General features: G+C 38.0%; 1 long non-coding RNA gene across 1 annotated transcript in view; it reads right to left on the bottom strand.

The window, feature by feature from the left end:
- Window positions 1–3,880: 3,880 nt before the first annotated feature.
- LOC113460837 (uncharacterized) overlaps window positions 3,881–25,655 on the bottom strand; it is a 43,278-nt gene continuing 21,503 nt past the window's right edge. The window contains exons 3-5 of the long non-coding RNA XR_012579464.1: window positions 17,992–18,164; window positions 16,986–17,067; window positions 3,881–7,810 (exon numbers count right to left, since the gene is read on the bottom strand). This is a non-coding gene — a long non-coding RNA (uncharacterized LOC113460837). The remainder of the gene's footprint in view (window positions 7,811–16,985; window positions 17,068–17,991; window positions 18,165–25,655) is intronic.

Genomic DNA, 25,655 nt, shown 5'->3' with positions numbered 1-25,655 from the left:
AAATTTTATTTTTTTTTAAGCAGTGCTGTGCTATTTCTGGGTAGTTGAAGCAGGTTGAGGAAAATCACCCACAAAGCAAAAGGAACATGGCAAAATGTTCCTGCAGTGTGTTGCCTTAATACATTTAAATGATTTAATGACAAGTAGGGGATTACAGGAAAACACAATGCACGCTGGAGGTAGCAAAGGACACCCGCTGCCTGTACTGTGAAATTCAAAATGGATTCCAGGAAGGGAGCACAATGCCAGGCTGCTTTAACTATTGCTCCTACTTCCTATACTATTATTACTGCTCACCAGTCTTGAAGCCTGAATGACAGTGGTCTGAGCCCTTTCAAACCACAGCTAGAAGGTCAATTTTTGTAATGAGAAAATGGAAGTGGTAGTGCAGTGGATCGCTGAACCTTACAGTTTCTTCTATGGTAAAGTAGCAGTGCTCAATCAAATTATGGTGTAGGAACAGAGTTACAACACCACCATGAAACACACAACGGATGAACTAACAAAGCACTTAAATTTGTGTAAACCCAGTGTGATATCAAAGCTAAGTTTGCCACTACTTTCACGCTGCAGAATCACTGCAACCCCTCACCAGCAGAGCAGAAATCCGTAGACCACAGGAAAATCGCATTGCTTACAAAGCCACTCTTCTGTCCTGGGTGCTTAGGTCCCAGTCACACAGAAAATAAAATCTCTGGTTGGAAAGACATATTGAATGAGCTATTGCAGAGAACTGAAACACTTCATGTATACAAAACCCTGCTTTGATGAATACTTTAGCTCCGCTGGCTCTAAGACTTTGGAACTTACTGCAGGTGAGCAAGCCAGCATGAACAACCTCGAGGTTTTAAAATACTGTCAATAGATTTGCAATTACAGTACTCCAAGGCCACAGTGTCTTTGTGCTTGTGCATAAAGCTTCTCAAAGGAACAAAAATTAACAGCTGTAAGCTACAACTATTTTACCCTTGAAGTTTTGCACAGTATTTTAATGAGTTCGAAGTACCTCTGCATCCTATTCACCGCATCTCCCCACTTTGATATATGGTAATATTAAGTGTAATGCCTAGCAACAATATTCACATATTCATCAGCTCCACATTTTTACTTTAATTTGTGTCCCTTTAACAGCCTAAGTGACTCTAATGAAAGGGAGAAAATCTTAGCACAATAAATCTGTGAAAGAAATTACAGACACAAACAAGAAATGTGAGGAATAAAGTAACTTGAATTTCAGTAAAAGAGTAAGAAATTGTCTGGTACTTTAAAGTATGAGCTGATCAACAGAAAATGTGTATTATTTGCCTAAACACCAGATAAGGAGAATTACTTTTAAAAAGCTTGATGATTTTCTTAAATTGCACTTTTTCTAATGAGAATGGTGGAGAAACATCAAGTAGTACATGCAGGACATTTTCATCCATAGACATATAGAAGAAATTAAAATGCTGGGTCAACTGGAGAAGTTAGATAACCATTAACCAAGTCTGACAGATGTCTCTTTTTTAAATTTTGAAAGGAGTGAACTAAGTTTTTAAGGCTCCAAACCTGCAAATGAGATTTACCCAGAAAGATTTTTGTACATTACTTAATAATGCACAAGCAGTCGGTGTGATGGGTAAACTTTTCTTGTGCAGTTTCTGTCAGCCAGTCTATACTTTAAGGAATGGTTTTGAATATCCATGTAATTTACTCATGAGCATGCTGCACTATGCCAGGCAGAAAGGGCAAAAATAAACACTAAGTTTATGCTCTGATGCATGTTTTTCTATATTGGGGACCATCCTTGGCAGTCCCAGCTGTTATAGGAATTCCCACCTACCTCTGCAGCTCAGCTTTTAACAATTGAGAAAGGGCAAATAGAGTCATAGCTTTTAGAATGTGAAAGGGGCAATATTTCCTAAGCTTAAAGCCTACTGTAATATCATCTAATGCCATATATATAAAAAATTTTTCCTCAGTTATTTCTAAAATATCCAATAATTAAAGCAAAATATAATATGAAACAAACATTAATACAGATGCAATATATTCTGCATTCTGCTGAAATAAAAAAAATATAAGAAATTTTGATATTAAGCAACTTAATATTACCAGTCACTTTTGGAGATCTCACTTAACCTCATGAAAAATATTTTTAGAACACAGTTAGAGCCTTATTTTTTGGCACAAGACTGGTGAATATTCCAGTGGGAGATCTTCATATTCTTGATCAGAACCTCCAGCTCTAAGCGAGAGTTCATTTTCTGACATTTTTTTCTCTATTTTTGCAAGTCAACTTCTCCCATCTTTCCCCCCACCCCTTTTATATGCTTTGTTGATGACAGAAGTGATTGTATTTATTTTCTCTTTTAACAGTACATGGAATCTTTAGGAAGCTTGGTGTGGGACATATGCTGATTTTTTTTAAATGGTACTGCTTGGCTGAACAGCTGAGTCATGACACTATCTTCATTCCCTTGACTTCTGAGGTTTGCCATTGTTCCCTTGGCATTCCCACCCTCCAGCAGGCCAAGCTTTGATGCAGAATTAGGAGTTAATTTAAATGCATATTAACAACTGTAAGCCTGTTTTCATGTGAAGTTCTATAAAAACTTCAGTACTTACTATTTATAAAGCATTTAAAGTGATATTAATACTGTGGGAGGACTAGTTTCAACAGCAATTAATATGTGTTTTTTGCTGGCATGAAAATTACAGTAACTGTTAAGAGGCATGCACTGGAACAATGTATTAGATACAATATTTGCACTCTCTGAGTTGTTTTTAAAATATGGATAGTGGTTTAGAAGTCATTTATCTTGCCAGTCACAAAACTAGAAAAAGAATTCTTCACACAGACATTTAGAGAAAGCTAACAAGCTGGATTTCCAGCCCCTACAGGCACTGCCAACCAGCCACATGATTTGATTCTTCTCACACATCATAACCTGGTCTTGGCTATTTTGTAAAACATATTTAGTTTTTAAAAGACATTAAATCAATTTTTTCATCTGAATACTCTGCACTCCCACTGAAATCAATGACAACAGGAAGCAGTAAGCAATTCCAAGGACTGTGCTCCACTTGCTAAATACTTCCATACTGCTACAGAATACAGCATTATTTTTTAGTTACAAAGAAGCCAAATTTACCCAAAAGCTTTCTTTCTCTCTTCACTCTAAATCATTTTTCAAGATTAGAATTCTCCTTAATAGCATTTATTTTATTTTTTATGGCTAGAGTTAGAATATCTCCTTCTTTTTGAAAGTCTTACGATAGGTCCATTAGTCCGCAATTACTGCTATTCATATATTCAACTGTTTATCATGCAAACAGCCTGCTTTTTGCAGTAGGTGTCCATTTGATTTCTCTACTTATATTCATCTATATGTTTTGTGTCTTTAGTTAATCAGCAGGGATATCACTTAGAATTTGCCTCTTTGGGGAAAGAACTGCTTAATGCCTGAAGTTCAGCTTATATTGAACCCTGCTAGGTCTCAGAAGAAGGGCTATGCATGCAGTGATGTTGAATTTAATCAGGTTCCTGTGGGCAGATCCGGCAAGATGTGTACATCATTTTGAGTAAGACTTTGCAACAGTCAAACGATTTCTAAGGAATAAAAATACTTGAGAATTTTTTTAGGACTGAGTCAATATTCTGGCAGACCACAGGGCCTGATTTAATCTAATAGAAATTAGATTTAATGGATAACTGGTTGTAGGTCATGGGGACCTCAGTATCATACTCACCAGACAAGACCTACTCTGTGCCTCAAAGGGATAAATGTCACAGCTACAATCTGCTTGCTAGGTGTACTGTGATAAAATCTGTGACCCAAAACACAGCCTTTATGCACAGGCCAGTTTTAAGTGCTACAGGATTGTCACACCCCTGAGGTATTTCCACGAATAATAGTGTCAGAAAAGCAGAGTATTTCATTCATGCTTCAAACTGCAAGAGAACAAGCCGGGCACACATGACACAGCTCCTGCAAACACTGGTGTTCTTGCCCTTTTTGCACCAGGCTGAGCACAAAGGTGCTGAAAGTCCTCAGGATCTGGGCTATGGCTTGTCACAGCATGGTGAAGGAGTCCCACTGAGTCTCTGTGTGTAAACTCAGAACCAGGGACTGCAGCAGATTCTGTAACTCACCTTTCAGCCCACAAAGCACCCTTCCTAGGAAACATGTTCTCCTGTAACTGCTGCAACTGTTCCAAGGTGGTGAAAGCAAAAATCAGCTCTCTGCTTTTCTGGTGGGAACAAGCAGACATTTTAAAACAGGGCTCTAGCACATTGAAGACTGATATCTAACTATTGTTGTTTGACAGTTGGAAGCATCTCTGAGAAAGGACTGTTAAAACTCTCCTGCAGCCATGCAACTGCTGTGTATACAAAAAATATCCCCACAACAAATTTTTGTCCTCCTATTTAGGGTGCTGGGCCGTGGGGGTTTCGGTTATTTTTAATTATTTTAAAGAATTACAGTGATTACCTTCAATTATATCAAACACTGTCCTTTAAGTCATCTTTAGTGCTTGTCTTCAGGTTCAAGAAGCGTGTATATTTCATTAGCTTAATATTAATCAAATTTTAAATTGAAAAAATGCAGTAAGCAAGTTTGCTAACCAATTATTCTTATAAGAGACAGAGTCACCAAACAACATTTTTGTCTGTGAGACAGTTCTAGTTATTTCCTGTGCTCACACATATTGCTGCCAAAGTTAACTCTCCCTTACTGGCTGGCAGGCTCAGAAATGCTATACAGTCTCCTGGACAGTCCCACACAAAATGGGAACTCAGACCCATCAACGATATATCAAGGAGTTATATAGAATTAAAAGCTGGAATTTCACGTGACAAAGGTGTGGCCCGTCCCTTTCATCCCACTGATTTTTTTGTTATAGGAGTGTTCAAGTTCATAGCCTGTCTTTGTAGGTCATTAGTCATGGTATATATCAGTTGGCAGAGGCTGGATAAGAAACAAGTGGTTGGAAACAAGCTGAAATAGGAAAAAAGTATAAACTTTTTCAGCTGGGTGCATGTCCTGATATTTTGACACATTTCTGTGAAAGTAAGGACAAGGTGAGAAGCTCAGACGACTGGAGAACAGCAAGGTCACAGACCTTGACATGATACACAGTCATGCAAAATATATATGGCAGCCAATACTTGGATAGAATGACAGGGTTGCCAGAGAGGTAGAAAAAAGCTATGAACATTTATTCTCTTTTATAGACCAGAAGATGAGTTAGCTGGGTGCTTAACAGATTGAACTGGTGGCTGGCATCTGTTGCCATTTAACAAAACTGCTGATCAGCTTAAGCCAAGGAACATTCAGCTGCTTCATCATAAGTATTTTGTTGTCTGATAGGCAAACTCCTCCTTACCACCCCTGCAGCTTCATTTCCTGAGTCTGTTTCCCTTTTCAGAGCTCTGTTTCCCCACATGGCAACACCATTTCTGTTTCTTGACCTTATCTAGGCTTTCTATTTCAGTTCTATGTAAACCTCCACCAATAAAATTCTTAGCACCTGCATGTTCCATCAGTCCCATCAACAGCCTTCACACTGTTCCAGAGAAGAAAATAAAATGCAGAGTGACTGTCCCATAAATCACAATTTTGTGTGGTGCACATTCCATATTAAGGGAGCAATAGTAAACTTGCCTGAGAGAATATTACTCTATTGCAGCTTATGCACTTCTGTGACTGGCATGAACCTCATACATAAGCTTCTCCTGAAAACAGTTTATTTTACAAAATAGCTTGGCATTTCTACTCATTCTAAAAGCTAGCCCACCCATCATCTTCAGCAAGGCCAACAATTGCTCACAGGTCAAGAAGCCTCCAGATATTACAACACTATCATTGCTGGTTGCATTAATAATCAGTCTATCCTTGTGTAGGAGAGATGAATTCCCTTTTACAATTACTTTGATATGAGTTGTTTGATTGAAGGGAGTTTATAGAGCAAGACATAGGTATGTTTTCAGAGAGAAGAGAACAAATATGTGACAGACGTCAGTCATGTTACTTAATGCACTGCTGGAAAGAAACACACTTGAATGCTACAGGATAATAGTTTCACAAAGACATCCAGAAGAATATTAAGCAGAGCATGCATAATGGACCCACAGACAACCATTCAGACAGATGCAATTAGTTGTTAGGGTTGCAAAATAAACTTTCGGGACAATGTGGCTTATCATTTGAAAGGTAAAGACATACATTTTCTTGTTGCTTATCTTCTTTATTTCCTGCTTGCTTGTTGAGTCATTTGTTTTGAGGGAAAGCTTGTGAGAATGCTGACAAAGTTGGGACAACCCAAAAAGCCCTACAGTCAAGCATCCTCTGACAGCAGTGCAGGGAGGTAAACAAAAGACAAGATGTAGAACTGTTTCCTTTGCACCGTGCCACAGTCTCAGTCTTATTTTGTGGAAACTTCCCTCACCAGGACCTCATGCCTTATTAATTTCTCCACGATGCCAAGTATAATCCACCAAAAACAGATTTACCTCATTTTAAATCGACTTTGCTTCACCCAAGAAGCCATTACTGTCTTCCCTGCTCTATCACTGTACTCATCCCTGAACAAGCAAAATGTTGAACAGTGAAGCAAATATTAGTTAGTGGTTTCTGAGGTGGTAAAACAAAGACCACAGTAATATCTGGCTACATAAAATCTGGCAAAAATACGGCACTAACAACAATAGAGAGTGAGAAGACACAGTTGCTGCTTGTCAGAGGGTACCAATTTTTGGAAAAGGCAAACATAAAACAGGCAACACCTCACACCACTTTCTGTGAAAGGGAGTATTTGCTGGTTGCCAACCTCTAGATCTATTTTAACTGCTTGAGGCTTTGAATAGATATTTGATTCTCTTTGGACAGACACCTAATTGAACTAGTACTGAAATGTATTTGGTCAATTAGGGAGAGATTTAAGACAGATACTAAGAACTGTTTATCTGATATTTTTATTCCCTAGTGATTGTACAGGTCTATTACAGATCTTAAGAGAAAGTGGTAGCAAGAAATGCAATATCAGTTTATCAGCAGAGATATCAGCAGTGCTCAGATAAAGTCCTTGCCTTCAATAGTCTATACAGGGACACTTTCTTTTATAATCAGTTTTACAAAGTGAATTCATGCAAAAGCTTTAGTCTCAGTCTGTGTCAGTAGCACAAAGCCCACACAGGATATCTGCTTCTTTTACTCTGGATGTGTATGAGGAAAGAGAAAAAAGGATTGCTAAATTTGCTCTCTATTTTCCAGAAAACACTTTTGTACCTGATTCTCTGAAAGGCTTCAGGCTGTCAAATATAAAGTGAAAGAAGTACTCCTTCTGCTTTCATTAGAAATTCTTAACTAATGACAAAATCATTAAGACAGAACACAGTTAGCTATTCATTAAGTGCTCAACAAAATAGAACTCAAAAATTAGTGTCCATGCAGAATGCTTGTTACAGACACAAGCACCATTTGTTGTTGATAAGCTTCCCATAACAAGATTCTAAAAAACAAATACTTAAAACTTAGCAATTTCTGGAGCAGACAGCATATTGTGCCTGAATTATGATGTAGGCTTAAAGACTGGCAGGAACTACAAGAGACCTGCTTGACCAGGGGCTTCTGACATCATAAATCATCTTCAAGGCATTATTTGCCATAAACATCTTGGAGGCATTTAAGTACAACCACATTACAGTGAACTCCTCTTTTCCCATCATGCAGAGTGTGAACGTAACTTGCAGGGTGAGCCTTCTCCAGGGGCTGCGCAGTGAATAAAGCTGTTGTCAATCACAGCCTTGTCTCACATGTTGAAGAAGCTGGAGAGTAAAAAGAATGTAGGAAACACAAGGGCAGAGTCATGGTTAACAAAGTTACAGCTGAGGAACAGTATTCTTTCTGTGACATCGTTCAAGTTTCAGAAATCAAACTCCCATTCTGGACAATGTCTCAAGGCACTGAGAATTAGTTCCATTTATTAGCCATTGTTATGCCAGTTCTATGGCTGTAAAGTTGCATGTCTTTGGGATTTCCTGCTCTCCACAGGCTGTATTTCACCAAGCACTACATTTGTATAGAACTAGTGGAATTTTATTGCCCAGCAGTCATAAAATGTTTTATTGCATGTGCAGTTTCACACACACAAACTCCAAAAAAGTTATGAATAGCAAATATTTTTTAAATTAAATTGTCTGAAAGTCCAGATTTAAATGGATAATCCCTGCTACTTCCAATAAGTTAAATTCTGCTAGATTCCACAGATGTCATTTCCAATCCTTTCCACCCTTATATGCTGTTCTGTCTTTTCCTAAAGATAACAAAATAAAGTAACAAGAAAAAAATAAAATTTTGTGAGTTTCTTGTATCTGCTGGATATACATGTCCAGAATGGAAGGCCTTCATTCAGGATATATAAGAGGTCTTCCCCCCTGCCACCATAAAGTTTCTCAGTGTAGGTCCACTGAAATTAATGGAACGAGCCCTGTTGTTTTTAAATAGTATTTGAGTAGGGGATCTCAGTGGTTGTTTATTAGCTGGGTTTATTCTGTTTTTCTTTGAGGTATTCATACATAATTCCTTGGAATAATATGAGCAATTTTTACCTTTCACTGCTCGGTGCATTTCCTCAAATTCTAATGCATTTGCTATAAATGCAGATATCTTTTTTTAGCTCCATTTAATGTTCTGCTCTGCATTTGAGCAGACCACTTTGTCAAGTCAGTGAATTTGGTGCAACGAGGAGACAATTTGTTGCCTCCTTCTGGGGTCCCCAAAGACATCAATTAACTCAAAGCACGAGTTCTGACAGCACAAACAGGAAGAGTTAACCCCCCACAGTTATTCTTTATATTAGTCAATCCACCCTCCTCATTCCCTCCGTCCCTCTTCATTTTCCTTTCTAATGAACAGGGACAGATACCTCTTTCTACTGAGATACTTCCACTACAATGACAATTCCCTGGCTCTCCCCAGGTGATTTACTTTTCAAGCAGTGCCCACTTATTGATCTCTTCTGTGACAAATTTCAACACATGCACAGTCCTGGCAAACATTTCTGGAGATGAATCCTTCCTGCTGTTCAAATAGGAGGATAATTTTTATGCAATATATTTCAAAAAACGGTTTCTGGTATAGAATCACCTTCAATAAACTGCGCAAGAATTCATCTACTACTAACACATTAACAAGAATTACTGCTGAAATTCTTACCTTTATTATTGCTTAAATATATCTGTATAAAGTTTAATTTACATTTATAGTCTTCTGAACTTTCACTCAGGAAAGATTTAAATTTTTTTTTTTAACCAAAAAAACTTGTTGCCTTCTGATAGTATATCTAGAAATAGAACTATGTAAGTTTAAAAACTGATGCCAAATATGAGGATGTTTTGTTGTTAAAATGGAAGATAAAAATCACTTTACAAGGAAAGCACCCATAATAAAATATTTTCTGGGAAATAAGCATGTAGTCCCTTCGTTTACATGCACTAAAAGCTCTTGCCAGTTCACTCTGACCAAGTTGCAGACAAGAATGGCCCAGGAGGCACATTATTATGGCAGTGTTATGTATGATAAGTATTAGGGCCAAGTACTGCAAATAGAGTTGAAAATAAATAATAATTTAGACTCAGAAAAACATCACCAGTCATACTTTGTATCTTTTTATCTACCAAACAGTGGCTAATGACTTCACAAGATCTGTTATAGATGTCTTTCCCTACTGTGGCACTAAATGCTTCTAATACCCCATTCTTGCTGCAAACACGTAACCTGAAGTATGGCTTTTTCCAAAATACCTGACGCACAACACTGGGTTTTTAATATCAAGAAGAAATTTTCCACAATTTTTTCCTGGAATGTTGCTAATGGTATCAGCTCCTGTTTCTCCCTGGAGAACCCAGAACTTTGACAGCCCAACCGAACTTCACGGCACCTGGCTGCCAGAATAAGCATCACTTAAAACCAAATTTCACCTGAAACAATTTATACAAACTGGATACAATATTATTTTCCTTACAATATCACTGCTTTCTGCATTGCTATATCTTGTGTTGCCACTAACAGATCAGAAACCATGATCTTCCTAAAACTAAAATTTTGCTTTTCCAGCAAAAAGCATTCAGATAGTGGTGCATTCTATGGTACCAGCACTCCATGCTCTTTAATTCTTTCCTTTCAAATGCTCCTTCTCATCTAATCTAGAATTTCCTTTTAATGTTTCCTCCTTTCTGCTAGCTACAGACTGATCTTCTCCATCCTGCTTAGTCTTACCTAGCTCCATAACATGCTGCTTCTTTTCTACAAGCCCCACTGTACTTTGTTACTCTGTTCTCCTCTCCCTCTCTTTACATAAACACTTAAAGAAGTCATTTCAGGTAATTTAGAAATTCTTACTCCCGAGCTCCTTGGGTCTTTCTCTTACAAATAGTCCAACTGAATCAGCAGATCTTTTCACACAGAAAAGCTAAGAGAACTTTTGCCCCAAAATGTATGTTCCCTGAAATATTAGCCTAAATTTTTCTTCAGGGATGGTTTCTAAATCTCAAATTCATCCTGACAATTAGCCAAGCAAGCAAACTATCCCAACACCCAAAACCCCCTCACAAATACTGTAAGAACTTTTCTCTCTATTTAGCAACAGGTTTCCACTTCATCAATTAAACAAAATTGAGTTTTCCTTGTGAAGATGAGTAACCAATAGCTGAAATTAAACCTAATTATTTATGTCAGAGTTTTTTGGATTTTTGTTTGTTTTAAGATTGGCTTAATTTCATTAAGATTGGGGTTTATCCTGATTTAGATTGCTAAGAAATTTTACACAATCTTTATACCCCTGATCTGCAGACTTCATGTAAAAAAATGTACCAATCTAGCAACTAGAGCAATATAAACCATGAGAGGTTTTTACCCTTCACCCCCCCATTTGTATTGTAATCACATGTCTTTAAATCATTACCAACATTTTCTATTTGCAATTATGTTAATGTTTCTAGATTACTGTTGGTAAAATATCTGGCTGGAATGTACATATAAAGTTACCACATATTGGGCAAGTTTTGGGCATCATCTGTTTTTATTTAAAGCAAAAAATAGTACAGTGTTTTGGTTCAAAGCTTACATTTAAATTTGGTTATTGTCAACTAATTTTTCAAATGTTCTCACACCTTGAAATACAAATACAGCAACACTTCAGTTCATAAAATTAAAACTTCTAACACTTGAAGGAAAACTTACACAGATCTCCCAGTCTGTGTAATAGAGTCAGTCTGTTTCTATTTCCTTGCAGGGCCATTTAAGGAGAAAGGCAAACAGGAGGCTTTCAAAAGACCAAAGATTTCTGCTCACTGTGTGTCACAATGGGAGCACAAAATAAAAGTGTAGCTGCACTTTCTCCCAAACTTATTTTACAATCTGAGCCTCTGCACGAAACTTGTGTCCTTTTGCAACACCCCTTGTCTTTACAGCCTGCAAATGGCAGCAGGCCACAGCTCCCTCTGAATTTCACATTTACCACTGAACTCGGTGGCAAAATTTCTAAGATGCTGCCAGCACCCATTGAAATGTGCTGCTCCCCCTGTCCAGAGCCACACACACCAGCCTACCCAGGCCATTCACAGATAAGCAGGAGCAACAATGACAATGAATAAGTGTCACTGAAATAATTAAGGAAAGCAGGTGTAAAGCACTCCAACAGGGAATTGTGCAATTTGAATGTGATTTGCTCTCAAGAAATCTGGTTTAGACACATCTGCTTTGAACTTTATGTGACCTTTGTGGCCCATATCTCATAGGTGGGAAGGTTCAGTAAGAGAGGGAGAGATTGTACTTTCTCCTTCCTGTCACTCCAGAATTGACACATGATACATTTATCTGGCCTTTTATCTTCAGTACTTCTGACATCCGCTGCAACTAATTAACCAAGAATTCAGCAAATTTAGATGAACTTTGAAAAGTTTAACATTTGGATATAGATTCAGGAGGATTCAGTATGTATCCAAACCTGATTTCTCCTCTGAAATGTACACCAACACTCTAACTTGCACATACACCCTGTTAAGCTTTCCATTGCAACAAACAAAATTAATCACAGCTGAGTAACTGAGTGAAACTCGCCCCAGAGAGTCCAGTGTAAAAAAAGCAAGCACTTTACATATTCTGTCTTCCTTGTAATTTACCACAAAATAATTGATAAGTTTTGAAGTGAAAAATTTTCACATATCAGACCATAGCAAGTTATAAGAGCACTTTCCAGGAGCTGAGGTATGCAACACTAATGAGAATGTGGATAAAGAGCAGCACCACAGTAGCTTTCCCTACTGGGTCATGCTGCCAGACATCCCCTCAGACCTGCAGTTCAGTTTGTGTCTACAAGAGAAATGCAGGGAGGGAGCAGAAGCAGTGCTGTGGGAGAGAGGCAACAACATAGAAATGGGGAGAGAGTGGGAGGGTGATGGCAAAAGCCCAAGGAATGGTGGGAGTGGGAATGGAAATGGAAATGAGGGCGAGAAGAAAGCAATAGCCAGGAGATCCACATAAAGCAGGTTGTGAATTACAGGGTTACGCTTGGTAAGCCATCTGTCACTTCTCCTCAGGCAAGGATACTTGTTTGCTAGTGAGATGGATAACTCTTGGCTGTGTTTCCATAGCAAGCATTCCCTTACTCCAAGAGTAACCAAATTTTAACTGGGACAATCCCACTGCTTTTGAAGATGCATGGGAGGGCCATATGCTTTGATCAAAGCTATCTACACTACCAAAATCACAAAGAAGATGTCAAAGCACATCACTAGACATCCAGACTGCCTGTCACAGTCCAGTCAGCACATTCGTTCTCCATCCAAGACAGTCACAGACTCATCACAGGATTGGCCCTGTGTCTGAAAAAGCACAATCTTTTCATTTGTCTGTTTACTTCCTTCTCCACCTAAGTGCATGGCTTTGATAGAATCTCTGTTCTTATTATCAGATCTCCTACAGTTTAGATGCTTTCTAAACTTTACTCTCATTTTTTTCTTCTTATGGAGCCACCCCTCATTTCTGGTATTTGTATAATGTGCAGGTTTTGGCTGAGGTAGAATTAATTGTCTCCACGCTGGCTAGTATGGGACTATGTTTTGAACAGTGTTGATAACACAGAGATGTTTTTGCTATTGCTGAGCAGGGCTTGCACAGAGTCAAGGCTCTGGTTTTTTGACTGCCACACTGGAAAGGAAGTTGGGGGTGCATGGGAGATAGGGAGGAGATGCAGCTGAGACAGGTGATCCAAACTGACCAGAGCAATATTCCAGACCTTGCGGCATCATGTTCTGTACATAAAGTAGGAGGACAAAGGAGGTAGAGGAGGGGCTGATCTGAGTTCAGAAAGGGGGAGGTCTGGCGTCAGCCAGCAGGTGGTGAGCAATTGCATCGTGCATCGCTTGGGTTCCCCTTTTTATTATCATTATTATTATTATTTACCATTATTATTGTATTTTACTTTATTTTTATTATTAAACTGTTCTTATCTCAACCTACAAATTTTACTTTGATTGTCCTCTCCATTCCACCAGGTTTGGGGGGTAAGACTGGGGGGAGTTGAGCAAGCAGCTGCAGCATGCTTAATTTCCAGCTGGGCTTAAATGACAATTGCTATAGCTAGAAAAGCACTAGCCAAGGATAGAAATCCCAATGATACTGATCCTCTCCAAACAGAATCAAAAAGTGAATTCCTGCTCTGAAGAGGAAACACCATAGATGTAAATGAATCTATTTTAAGGGAGCATTCAACTGGCCAAGCAGAGTTCCACATTTGTTGCTTTTTTTTTTTTTTTTTAATATATGATTGTGTAGTTTATGTTAGAAGGGACATAGAAAGCCATTGGGTTCCAACACTGCTTAAAGCTAGATTTGGTTTCCTAGGGTCTCATCCAGCTGAATTTTACACACCTCTAAGGATGGAGATTACACAGCCTTTCTGGGCAGCTTTTTCAGTGTAAAATCAACCTCCCTAGGAAGAATAATTTTTCTTCAGAGGAATTTCCCTTGTTTCATCTTGGGTCCACTACTTCTTGTTTTGCTGTGCACCTGCAAGAAGAGTATGGCTTTGTCTTTTCTATAACAGAGATGAAGAGAGAAAATTGATTTCTTTTTAGCCATCTCTTTTCCAGGCTGCAGAAATGCAGCCCTCTCAGATTCTTCAAATACGTCATCTTCACAATGCAAATGTTTTCATTTTCCTAATCTCTCAAATCTTAATGGAGTATTTTCACAATGCAAATGTTTTCATTTTCCTAATCTGTCTAATCTTAATGGAGTATTTTCCCTGTTCGAAATTATGTGTCCTAGTGGATGTATCACAGTGGGTAATCCTGACAGAGACACACTGAGCAATCAAATTCTGGCAAGGCCCTAAGAAGCCCTCTCTCTGGTGAGCTGAGGGATTCACTCTGAGAGCTATCACACAGTTAAAGACAAAAAGACACCCAGGCCTTTTGGTTTTCTGGCACAATTATTTTTCCAGACCTTGCTATCACTGAAATTTATCTTGATTCCCACAAAGGGCACTGATTTAAGATGTCTGCATTCCAAATCTGATTGCCACCTGTGCTGTTGTTTTCACTACCATATTTGCAGTGGCTTTTTCCTCAACACTATGATTTGATCTTACCCTCAAAATATGCAATACTGCAGCCAGGCAAGTACCTTGGAAAAAATCAATTGCTACACATGCATGCACAAACTCAGTAGCTTTTCTTTGATGATACACCACACTGCAGATTGCATATACAAGTGCAGATTGAGCTTTTAAGAACATGAAAGCACTTAGAGGACTTCACTGTTTAACAGACACAGACTAATCTCTTCCTCCCTGACAGTCAGGCTTCAGAGTTCACCGTGTGTGCATACAGATACAAGATAATGAACAGATACTTATTCTATACAGAATTCAAAAGCAGGGTGGAAAATTCTCCCATTTCTACTGTGTGAAATTTCACATATCTAGCTGCAGTAAGATAAATTGTTACCCTATGTGACTGTAGCTATTCTATCTAGTATTCTTTTCCACAAGTGAATGGTGTATCTTTCATTATAAGCCATTTACAGTCTTGTGAAACATGTGCCTTTTCAGTCCTCCCTTTCCTTAAAGATAACACAATTGTGCAATGAAATGTTAGACCATTCGCTGCACATACATGTCTATCTCTTTGCACACAGAATGAAAGCTGCTCTTCCTACAATTTGAAACACTTCCACAATTACTAATTTTGGTCTTCTAATCAAAGAGAGCGTGCTTTATCATTTAATTTATTCTCAGTGCTTGAAATGGGCCAGCTGCTTAAAGGGGTGTTTGTTGGCTTCCACCTAAATTCTCATCTGTGTTAGATGACTAGTAGTATTATAACAAATAAACAACTTAATAAACACAGAAAAAAGTTTATCTAAATGTACTTAGTGAGAGTTATTGAACCAGATCATTTACCCTTAGTTTTCTGAAAAAGATAAAACTATGTTATCTCACTTAGCTCACCAGGGAAATTAACTTCTCCACTATCAAATCTCCTGCAAAGGCCACTCCCATTGAATGTGTACTTGTACCTCCTATGATTATCTCCTTTCTGTAAATACCATGACAACCACTCAATTTCTTATTAATTTTGCTTTTGGAATGCAGGAAAGGTAGAGCACTGCTTTATTCTGATCTCTTTTCATTGTCCTTTACGCAGAAAAAGAACTTTAAATCCTATAAATATTTTAGGTTTTCTCAGAAGTTTTCTGTCACCACTGCCAACCATGGAGAAATAAAAAGGTCTCATTTTGTGCCAATATAGACAGGGTTAGGGATTCAGAGTCAGCAGCTCTAACTGCTCTGCTCAGACAAATGAGTCCCAGGAAGGACCAAAGATGTTCAGAGTGATCCTGCCTTTGCAAAGTGCTGTTCCTCATCAGGAAAGGCTAGATTTCCCCTCCTGTGAAACCTCCAAGATATATAATGCAGCTTCTCATACAAATTTTCAGCATCAGTCAAAGTCATTCTCACTTGCATTGCAATGTTCAGGCTTCTGTTTACAGGCCTTTAGGTTTTTTAAACAATTTGGCTTAGTTTTTTTTTGTTAAAAAAAAAAAGCCATATCAGCCTGATGTTCACCTTCAGAGTCAGCCCATAAATCAGCAAGAGCAAGATGGCAGCAATTCTCTCCAGAAATAATTGTAATTCAGACTACCTAGGAAAGACATTTAAAACTTCTCGTGTCACTGAGTTACTGTCTTTAGATCATAGTGCACTTACCTTAATCTTGGAACTTCTAACATGGAAATTTTTCATCTCTAATATTTTAAAAATAGAAAAATACAGCACTGGCTATCTAATCAGATAGTTCTGAATATGAATTTTATTTTAAGAAAGGTTTTATAAATCCTAAAGACAATTGATTTTTTTCCAGGAGTGAATTTCATGTGAATGAAACTATTTACACAAAACCATGTTTTTTCACCAGCCAAGAGTCACAAGATGAGAAGCAGCTACTACCAGAAATGAATCAAACGCAAACACAGTAGTGTGCATCTGGTTAAAAAATTTAAACTTCATCTCTATCAGGATATGACTAAGCCTTGTTCACTACTTATTACTTCTTATTAATTAACTTACTGAATTATGTAACATAAAGAAAATCAAGGAACTCAGAAAGCATATCTAGTTCACCACAATAATATTTTGAATGTTATTTATACAGAATGTTAAGAGCTTTCCTGCAAACAGATGCTTCCACACCGAGGGCAAACATCCCAAGCTGATACTAACTTAAACATCTCATGTGAAGCACACAGGTTTTTCTTGCTTTATAAACATAAGTATTAATGATGTTTTAGTTTAAAATTAAATTATAATTATTGCTAAGCATGAACCATAGTTAAAACATTCTGATCATTAGCCTTTAATCAGTAGCACTCAAACACCTTCAAAAATGTCAGAAAGGTTTTCCTGAAGTTCCTGTCTTTCTGTGGATCATCTCTTACCTTTGGGTCCATGCAACCGCAAGAGATGAGTTCATGGAGTTTAACACTAAAATGGCTGCATTTGTGTGGAGCCATAAATGTGCTGTGAGGAGAGAGAGAATTAAGCTCTGTTAAAAAAAATTAACAATTAAAACAGAAACAGAAAGCAGAGAAGAAAATCTTTATATTTGGCATCTTCTTCATGCCAGATATTAAAAAACATTCTGTTCAACATCAGCAAGTGCAATGTCTCATTTATTTAAAGCCCAGCTCTCCAACTACAATCCTTTTTCTGTCTCTGGCACGCGCATACTGATGCAACAGGTATCTACAGGTTACTTGCACAGATTGTCAGAGCAGATTTTTAATCTATAATAAAGAATGAGAAGTTTGTGTTGACTGATAAGTAATGAAACTTTCTGTCAAGATAAATTTTACACATTAAATGTGCTCCGGGTTTAGATCAATGCAGATAGTGTCAAATAAAACAAAATACTACAAGGGAAGATTCACAAAAATTGATTGTGGCCAAAATACGCCCCAGCACTGTTAAGAGGTTTACTTCAGTAATGTCTGTGGTCACTGACTAGATCAATGAAACTCATTCTTTCAACAGCATCCAATTATCAGTTTACTGTGGAGTGAGCTTTCTAATAAATCAGTATACTTTACATAAAAGTAGACAAAGCTTCAATGAAACTTAATAGCAAAGTATAAAAATATTTTGGTTCCAGAAAACAGAGGTTTCTATCACACCCAAGAAAAAGGCCATTACTTGCCTTATTTAAGGCTGGTCCATAGGTAGTAACATTTTGAGGCAGTAACTTTCTCTTGGCTAGTTTATGGCTAGCAGGATAATAGAGTTTGATTAAGCATTTAGGACAGCTGATCAAAATGCTGCAGTCATATTTACGGAATAAAAAAATGGCACTCACAGCAAGTACCAAACAACATAAATTCAGGCATGGTATCAGAAAGTCATTTAAAAATCATTTTCCGCAACACAAGTTCTGCAACGCTTTCTTACCAACATTACATGTCTCATTTATATGTTTTTTCTTGGGTAAATAGGCAGCCGGTGACCATTTCAACTTTATGGCAGAGCTGAGTAGAGTGGCAGACTTTGGGTCCTCCATAGCTACTCTTCTTTGTGCTCTCTAAGAGACAATGGTGTGAAGAATCCCCAAAATTTCATGCTGCCTGTAATAAATCAGAGACACAGAAAAACTTGAGCATGACACAATCTGTAATGTGTCAAGCCACTTCTGTAGAGCAGAGGTTTTCTAACTATCTCAGAGCTGGGAAGCCAAAAAAGAGAGAGATGAAGGACCAGATCCTAGAAAGGTCTTATGAAGATCAGTTTAGAAATCCCAGCTGGCTGTGGCACAAAACCAGGGGAAATCAAAGAGACATATCTATGTGAAGCATGCAGCACTGACAGCCAAAGGGTTGAGTCAGAAGATCCAAATTCATCCTGATTAGCTGAGGGATTGAAGGTCTCCTAAAAGGAGATGTTATTTGAAAAAGTGTATCACCAATTTTACTCAATTCAATGCTGAATGAACATCTCTATAGTGGTTGTAGGCAGAGGGAGACCAGGAATGGGACAGATGTACCTGCGTCCAAATCCATCTCCAGAAGCCTGAAGAGAGGTTTAGAGAGGTTTAGAGAGTGCAAAAGGCCATCAATGCCTCCTCTGCTCCTTGCAAACATGTATGTATACAGCCAGCACTACTTGGTCCATATTTTTACACAAATAAACCATATTCTGCTGTTATAATCTCATTGCTCATGGATGCTGTCATTTAACCTTTAGTATGCTCCAAAGGATTCTACAAAAATGTAGATTGCATGAGGTAAGCTACAGTGTAATTGCTGGTGTATTTGGCCCCTATTTCCATGGAGGCCTGGTGCTGCTGCCAGGCTGGCTTCATTGCAGTGCTGGAATTACTGGGAGCAAACCAAAGGAAGGTGAGCCTGGCCACAGCCCTGCAAGGAGCAGAGTGCTCTGAAAACACTCTCTGGTGCTGCACTTCACCACCCCACTGTCTGAGTTCTGTCTGCAGCACCAGGGATGTCTGTGGGGCCTGTGCCACGTCCTGGGGGCACCTCCTGCATCACAGCAGCTACTGAGATAAACACAAATGCACAAACCGGGATAAAAGAGCTGGAAAAGGGCAAACCCTAAAAGCCAGTTGTTATTTTGTCTAGCGAGTGGAGTGAATGCCAATTATTTAAAAACCTAACTGATCAATTAATATTGATTCTGCTTTGCTTCCCATTGATTACCAGGCTCAACGTAAGAGAGGATAAAGAAATTGTTCTCTTGTATCCTTGATCCTGAGGTACAGTTGTGGCAGCTTGGCATACAGCAGTAGGTGATTCTTCATAAAATCTACAAAGAATACAAATTCCAATTGGCATCAGCATAAAAAAAGTCTGATAGCTCCTTCATCATAGGTTTTATCGTACTGAAAAACTCTCCACAAAATATATTTCATTTCCTGTGTATCAGACGTGGTGTATTTCAACAGAAAACTCCATGGCTGTAGGAAGTGCAAATTGCTGACAAAAAGTTATCAGTCTATCAGATACTGGAGTCAGTGAGTCTTGAGTACTAAGACTGGTACTTGAGGGGATGTGATTTTTATTTTATAAGTTGAACTTACCCCAAAGAAGGGAAGATGGGAAGAAGAAAAGATGAGAATGGTGAACATCCTTTTCAATGGCAATAAATGCAGCAAGGTTCCCATCCCCTTTCAACAACAGATTTTTGTTCTTCTGTGCATCATTGTGACAAAACTCTGACTTTTTTTTTAAAGTCTTTTAGTGCAGTGAGGCAACTAGATGAGAGGATGAGAAATCATAAAAGTTCCCAAAAATCAGTCGTTTATCAAAGACAATGCAGTGAAGCACGTTATGATCAGTGAGAAATACATACAGGATTTTTAGATGGTATAAGCAGATAAGTTTCTGACCTAGGAAAATTCTCATTAAGTTGAAAACCTCTGAACTTGATCTTTCAGTTATGGGAAGAACCCAATAAAGTCTCTGAGCCTGATATTCCAATTGAGCTGGCAAACACACAACAGCTACCAGTGAATTTAGTCCCTTGCAGTCTCTAAGCCTAAATATTGTCTTTGGTATATCCAATCTGTTGGATTGCTCCTAGGAAAAACATGGCCAGACTGTCTGATTTCAGGTTTGCTGGCTGCCAGAGCAGCTTTGATCACAGTCCAAATTACATTGTTGAACCTACCAGTGGACACACAGAAGTTTGAACCTTGGTGAACCTGGATTTTAAACTATAAAACACCTGGGCTGGGCAAAGCCTTGTTATTTATTTCCAGATGTTGGAAACAAAATCAATACCTTGTGCTCTAGATAAAATACATTGACTGAATGGTTATAAATTTTTACATAGTTTTCACACCAAATATTCTATCTTCCCACTAAATTTCAGTATTTGTGGGACCCACCCACAGCTAATATAAAAATCTGTCCATACAGATTTCTTCCTCATGAGCCTTAGAAAGGAGGTGAGCATGGTATATGCAGCTCTAGTCAGGCTTGGAGCAAGCTGTGGCAACACAAGGCAGACCCTGGAAGGCTGAGCTCCTGTTCTCCAGCTGCAGCTGTGTGTCCTGGGCATGGAAAAGATGCACACCCTGGCCCCCCTGCCAGTTAGGGAAATAGAGATGAAATTCATCTCCTCAGATTCCTTAAATTCCCTTGAATCTGGGAGTATATAGGGTGCTTTTTCTTAGAATTAGACTAATGATGACATGGTACTTTCAAAAAGTTCTGACATGTATTTTAAATACAAGCTTGCCTGATTATTTTGGAAAACCTTCTTAAAACTCCTTTCTCTAAATTATAACTGAAAAAATAAAATATAGATAGAGACAAGTTCTCTGATAAACCTGTGTTTTACAGTTTACCCCTAAACTCTTCTTGCACTTTCAGATGCTTACATATGCATATTTTCATATTATAGTTTTCATCTTCTATTATTTCCTCACAGTTTCAGTTTCTCCATTTTAAAAAGTATCAACTATTTAAAATGCAATAGCTTTCTCTCAACTTTGAAGCACAGCTCTAAGATATTCTCAAAACCACACTGTTCTATTGCCTCTCTATACAAGATCCATTTCAACACTGATAATTAGATTCCAACACTAACCCATCTTTTACCTTGCCTATTAAAAGTAAATTTGTAACAGACTGATTATACCTCCCCTACAAGGTGCACAAAAACAAACTCAAATTGTTTTAAGTGAGTTTAAAACCAGCACCAAGATAAAAAAGGACTTAGAATATAATTATTTCTGTTGCATTCTTATAGCTTACTATGACAAAATCTATGAATCTGTATACAGACATAGATATTTAGCTCTCATTGGGGAGACATGAAGGGTGTTTTGTGTTTTGATCACTTACCAGCATTTCTATCTTATGCAGCATATTTTTCATGTAAGGCTTCTGTTAACAAGAACTTTAACAGATTTCTTCTGAGATGATGTAAGAATACAGCCCATTTTCAGGCCTTCCTAATTAATGCACTGTTCACTTATAATGCTACTATAATGCCACTATAATTTTTGCTGAAAACTTCTTGTTATTGTTCATATTTCCATGCATATAGGTTTATATGCTAGAGCTTTTTCCAAGAATTGGAAGGTACTTATAAAATCAAATAAAAAATCACAGTGGTAACATGGACCAGAGATTTTGTGTGATGTGGGTTCTTACATATATGTCTCAAGATGGGAAAACCAAATGATAAGCTGTGATTTTGGTTATGAAGTAATTTAATAAAAACCAACTAGTAATAGATATTTGTAATGACCTAGTCAGAACATAGCTAGGTGATATATTATTTCTAGTATCCATGCCCTGGATAATGCATGGCTTGTGCAGTTACATTAAGCAGCAACTAATAACTGATATTCCCTGAGTCAGTCTGAAGTATTGAATATATTACTTCTCACCCCTGACCTGCTATCACCTGTTGAAATCCTTGCTTATAGTCAGAAGTAGTGCCTGAAAAGTAATTTGAAGATACAAAACACAGAGTTCCTTGGAGGAGGATGTTATCTGTTCTGTCAGAATAATAATTGTAGCAATAATAAGCAAGATATCTGAATTACTAGTGTTAGAATGCGGAGTTAATTCTGGCTATATAATGTGTAGGAACAGAGCAGCACACAAGCTCTTGAGAACTGGATCATACTCACAATTTTATAAACTGTTCAGTTACTTAAATATTTTGATGGGGGAAAAAGGTGGATATGTAGCTCCAGAGACAGAGGAAAAGCAGTGTTCAAGCTGCATGTGAATTGGAAGTACTGCAGTGGAAAGGGCAGAATGTGTACCTTGGTCACGCTTTGGCTTAGACATTACACAGTTACATGTTGAAAATTCTCACCAGTGTTTAAGCACAAAAGAGAAGAAAAGGAGTCATCTCTTTGGAACCAGACACTTGCAAAAGGTTGACCAAAACCCTTGTGTGCATCCCTACTGCATAAGAAACGTTAGCTCTGTAATGAGTCATAGGCTGTACCCCACACAGATTCTCTGTTGTTTAATAATAGAATTTATACTACAGTCATTTTCTCTGTGGGGATTCTAATACGTATCTTTTTTCCCACTACACAAACACCTATTTTCATGAATTTCACTGGAAATTCATATAATTGAGCCACCTTTCATTGTTACATCCATTTCAAATTGATCAGTGAGTTAAAACTTTGGTAAAGGGAGTCTCTGGGCATCCTGGTAAAAGTATCACATTAGCCTCATTTCCTTAAGGAGGCAGACGAAAAACACACTTGAACATCTTTACAAGCATGTTACTGACCAAGTAACACTAAAGTCTAAAATAAATTAGATGTCCAGATGGAATGCAGCGATATGTTAGGATCAGCCTATTTAATTTGGTTGTCTCTGTGTTTTGCTGCTATTTCTGCATGACTACAGGACATGGCAGAATTGTATGACATGCTGATGCTCTGCTCTAACACGTGAGGGGTGATTCAACAAAACAGCACCAGAGATTCAATAACATCAGCGGGCTTTGAATTCAGTTTCTGGCAAGAAATTTTAAAATTCCATTAACAGTTTCTTGTACTGCATGTTGATATTTATAAAATATGAGATAATGCATCATCAGGGAAATGTTACTGATTTCACCTAGAAATAAAGTTCTTATTAGAATTTTTATAGTAGCTAGGGAGCTGTAGCAAGTGAGCTATACTATCAGCTGGCTTGAAAATATGCTTCATGTTTGTGTTCCTAAGGCTGCTTCTACTACAGAATTAACTTTTATCATCAACTAACTCATTGCCTTGCTTAGCATTTGCAACACTTCAATACCTTGTGGAATCAGGAAATTACCAAAACTTAATGATCATCAGTTTTCATACTTCCCTCTTGCATTGCTACAAAAATAGTCTAATGAAGGTAACAGCTGAAAAAACTTTGTATTGATACAGTGAGAACACCTTGATAAAGTGAAATATGCTTGTGCCATCAGCCAAGAACAGAGAATTGGTAGAAGCATTACTGGGAAGAAGAAAATCAGATTAAATAATTAGTGTCAATTAGCCCAAGCAAATAATTCTATAAACAATTGGTCTCTAGTGCCCTGTTTAATTATGTGAGACTTTCATCGCTTCTTATCAAGTCTGCTTTGATTTATGTTAGACTCTTGAGCATCCCAGAAGTATAATTAATTATTGTCTTGTAAATAAACCTTTGGTAATTAATGGCAGGAGAAAACAATACACTATCTTTTTTAAACTATTCCACTATGGAGCTGTGAATACCTGAAAACTATTTAAGGTTTCAGAGTAAAAGGGATTCACACTGCAGCAAGAGACATGGTAGTTGTAAGTAAAGGCAAACTTGCTAGAAGCAGTAATACACTAACTACAATTATATCAAACAACCATTTTGTGTTGCTTACTACAACCAGGATACACTTTTGTAATCTGGCTTTAGACTGTAATATGTTTATGACTGTAATATTTTACTTATATTCAATTCTCAATTCCTATACTAAAAGAAATTAGACAGTTATTTTCGGATGTAGGCAGCAAATACATTTTTTGTAAAAAAAATCCAATCCTAAGATAAACTTCTCATTAAATGACAATGCTTTGAAAGTCCTAGCACAGTCAGTCCTTCCTAGATACAAGAATCTCAGCTAATCCCAGGACTAAATGAAAACAAGTAAATATGAGGAGAATGGAAAATCACTTCAGTTGCTTAAATAAAGCATAGTACATAACCTGAATTGTGTTATTTGAATTTTTAGGTGCATCTTCTGTAAATCACTTGATCCTTTGATTCCTCTGTTTGATACCTGTGTTACATTTGGAAAAATAAATGCAGCATCCTTTGCCTTGAGTAGATTCCTACAGCTAACACAAGAAACGGCACAGCAAATAAATAGGCGCTGAAAATCACCAGCCAATGTAAGTGTGTAGTAGATATTTTCTAAATTCATTGGGAACAAGGTGAATTTCAAAAATGCTAATAGCTGGTGCATACTGTGCTCTAAACCACTCACAGTGGTATCAGTGATACCTCACTGGTATCACTGAGGAGGTATGTTACAGGGTTTTTTGGTCAGGTAGTGCATGTAGCACCATCACTGTACTTTTGCAGTTATAGCACTGTAGGAGGCTTTCAAGTACATCAAAGAGTACTAAAACCTCAGCCCTCTGAGACTTCGGAATACAGCCTCATGACCCACAATCCTGGCCACTTATTGAGCACAGCATGCATTCATATGTACCGCTGGACATTCCTGAAATTTTTGTTACAGCATAGTGGGGTACTAGTAGGCCATTGCATCTTATTTTTTTTTACCAGCTGTCAAAATTGCGTTTGAATCCATCATTTCTACAAATCTTCTGCAAGCAGTGTAAGGATACAATCATATTGTTCCTTTGCCTCCACTTTTCCAGACCAAAGACCAGCTTCTTCAGCCTCTCCTTGAAAGGAAATTATCTTAGTCCCTGACCTTCATAACCCTCTGCTGGCCCCTCTCCACTTTCTACACATGCTTTCAGAACTGAAGAACCCAAGGATACAAATATTTCTAGCACAGCTTAATCAATAACAAGCATAATGGTATAATAACTTCTCCTAATCTACTGGCCTCAGTCCTTGCAGTATGGCTCAGTAGCAGATTTGTTTTATCTGCAGTGAGCACATACTGTTGGCTCATAGTCAGCCTGGTGGCCGCTGTTCAGGGACCTCTTCAGCCACGCTGGCTCCCCTCACCTGCACTGATGCATGACCCCACTCAGGACCCTGCACCTCTTGCCGAACTTCATAGATTTTATGTTGGCTCCATCCCTAAATTTCTCAAAGCCCCTCTGGACTGAGTTTCTCCTGCTAAGCATGTTAACTACTCCTCCTAATTTGCTAAGAGCACCTTCTGTTATATCACTGTTGTTGATGAGGAACACATTGACCTGAGTCAGTCCCATTTCAACATCATGGTGGTCTTCTTATTGTCAGCTGTTAACTAAACATGAAGTCACAGATAAATGCCTATGGGTCCAACAGCCAAGACAAGAATAAATGCATTTAGCAGTCTCTTATATGGAAGAGCTGTGGGAGATGGCATGAAAACCTTATTAAAGCTTTATCTCCACCAGTCCTCCCCCATTCACACAA

The sequence above is a fragment of the Zonotrichia albicollis genome, chromosome 1 (assembly GCF_047830755.1).
Source record: "Zonotrichia albicollis isolate bZonAlb1 chromosome 1, bZonAlb1.hap1, whole genome shotgun sequence".
Classification (NCBI taxonomy): domain Eukaryota; kingdom Metazoa; phylum Chordata; class Aves; order Passeriformes; family Passerellidae; genus Zonotrichia; species Zonotrichia albicollis.
This window is presented reverse-complemented; position numbering and strand designations above follow the sequence as displayed.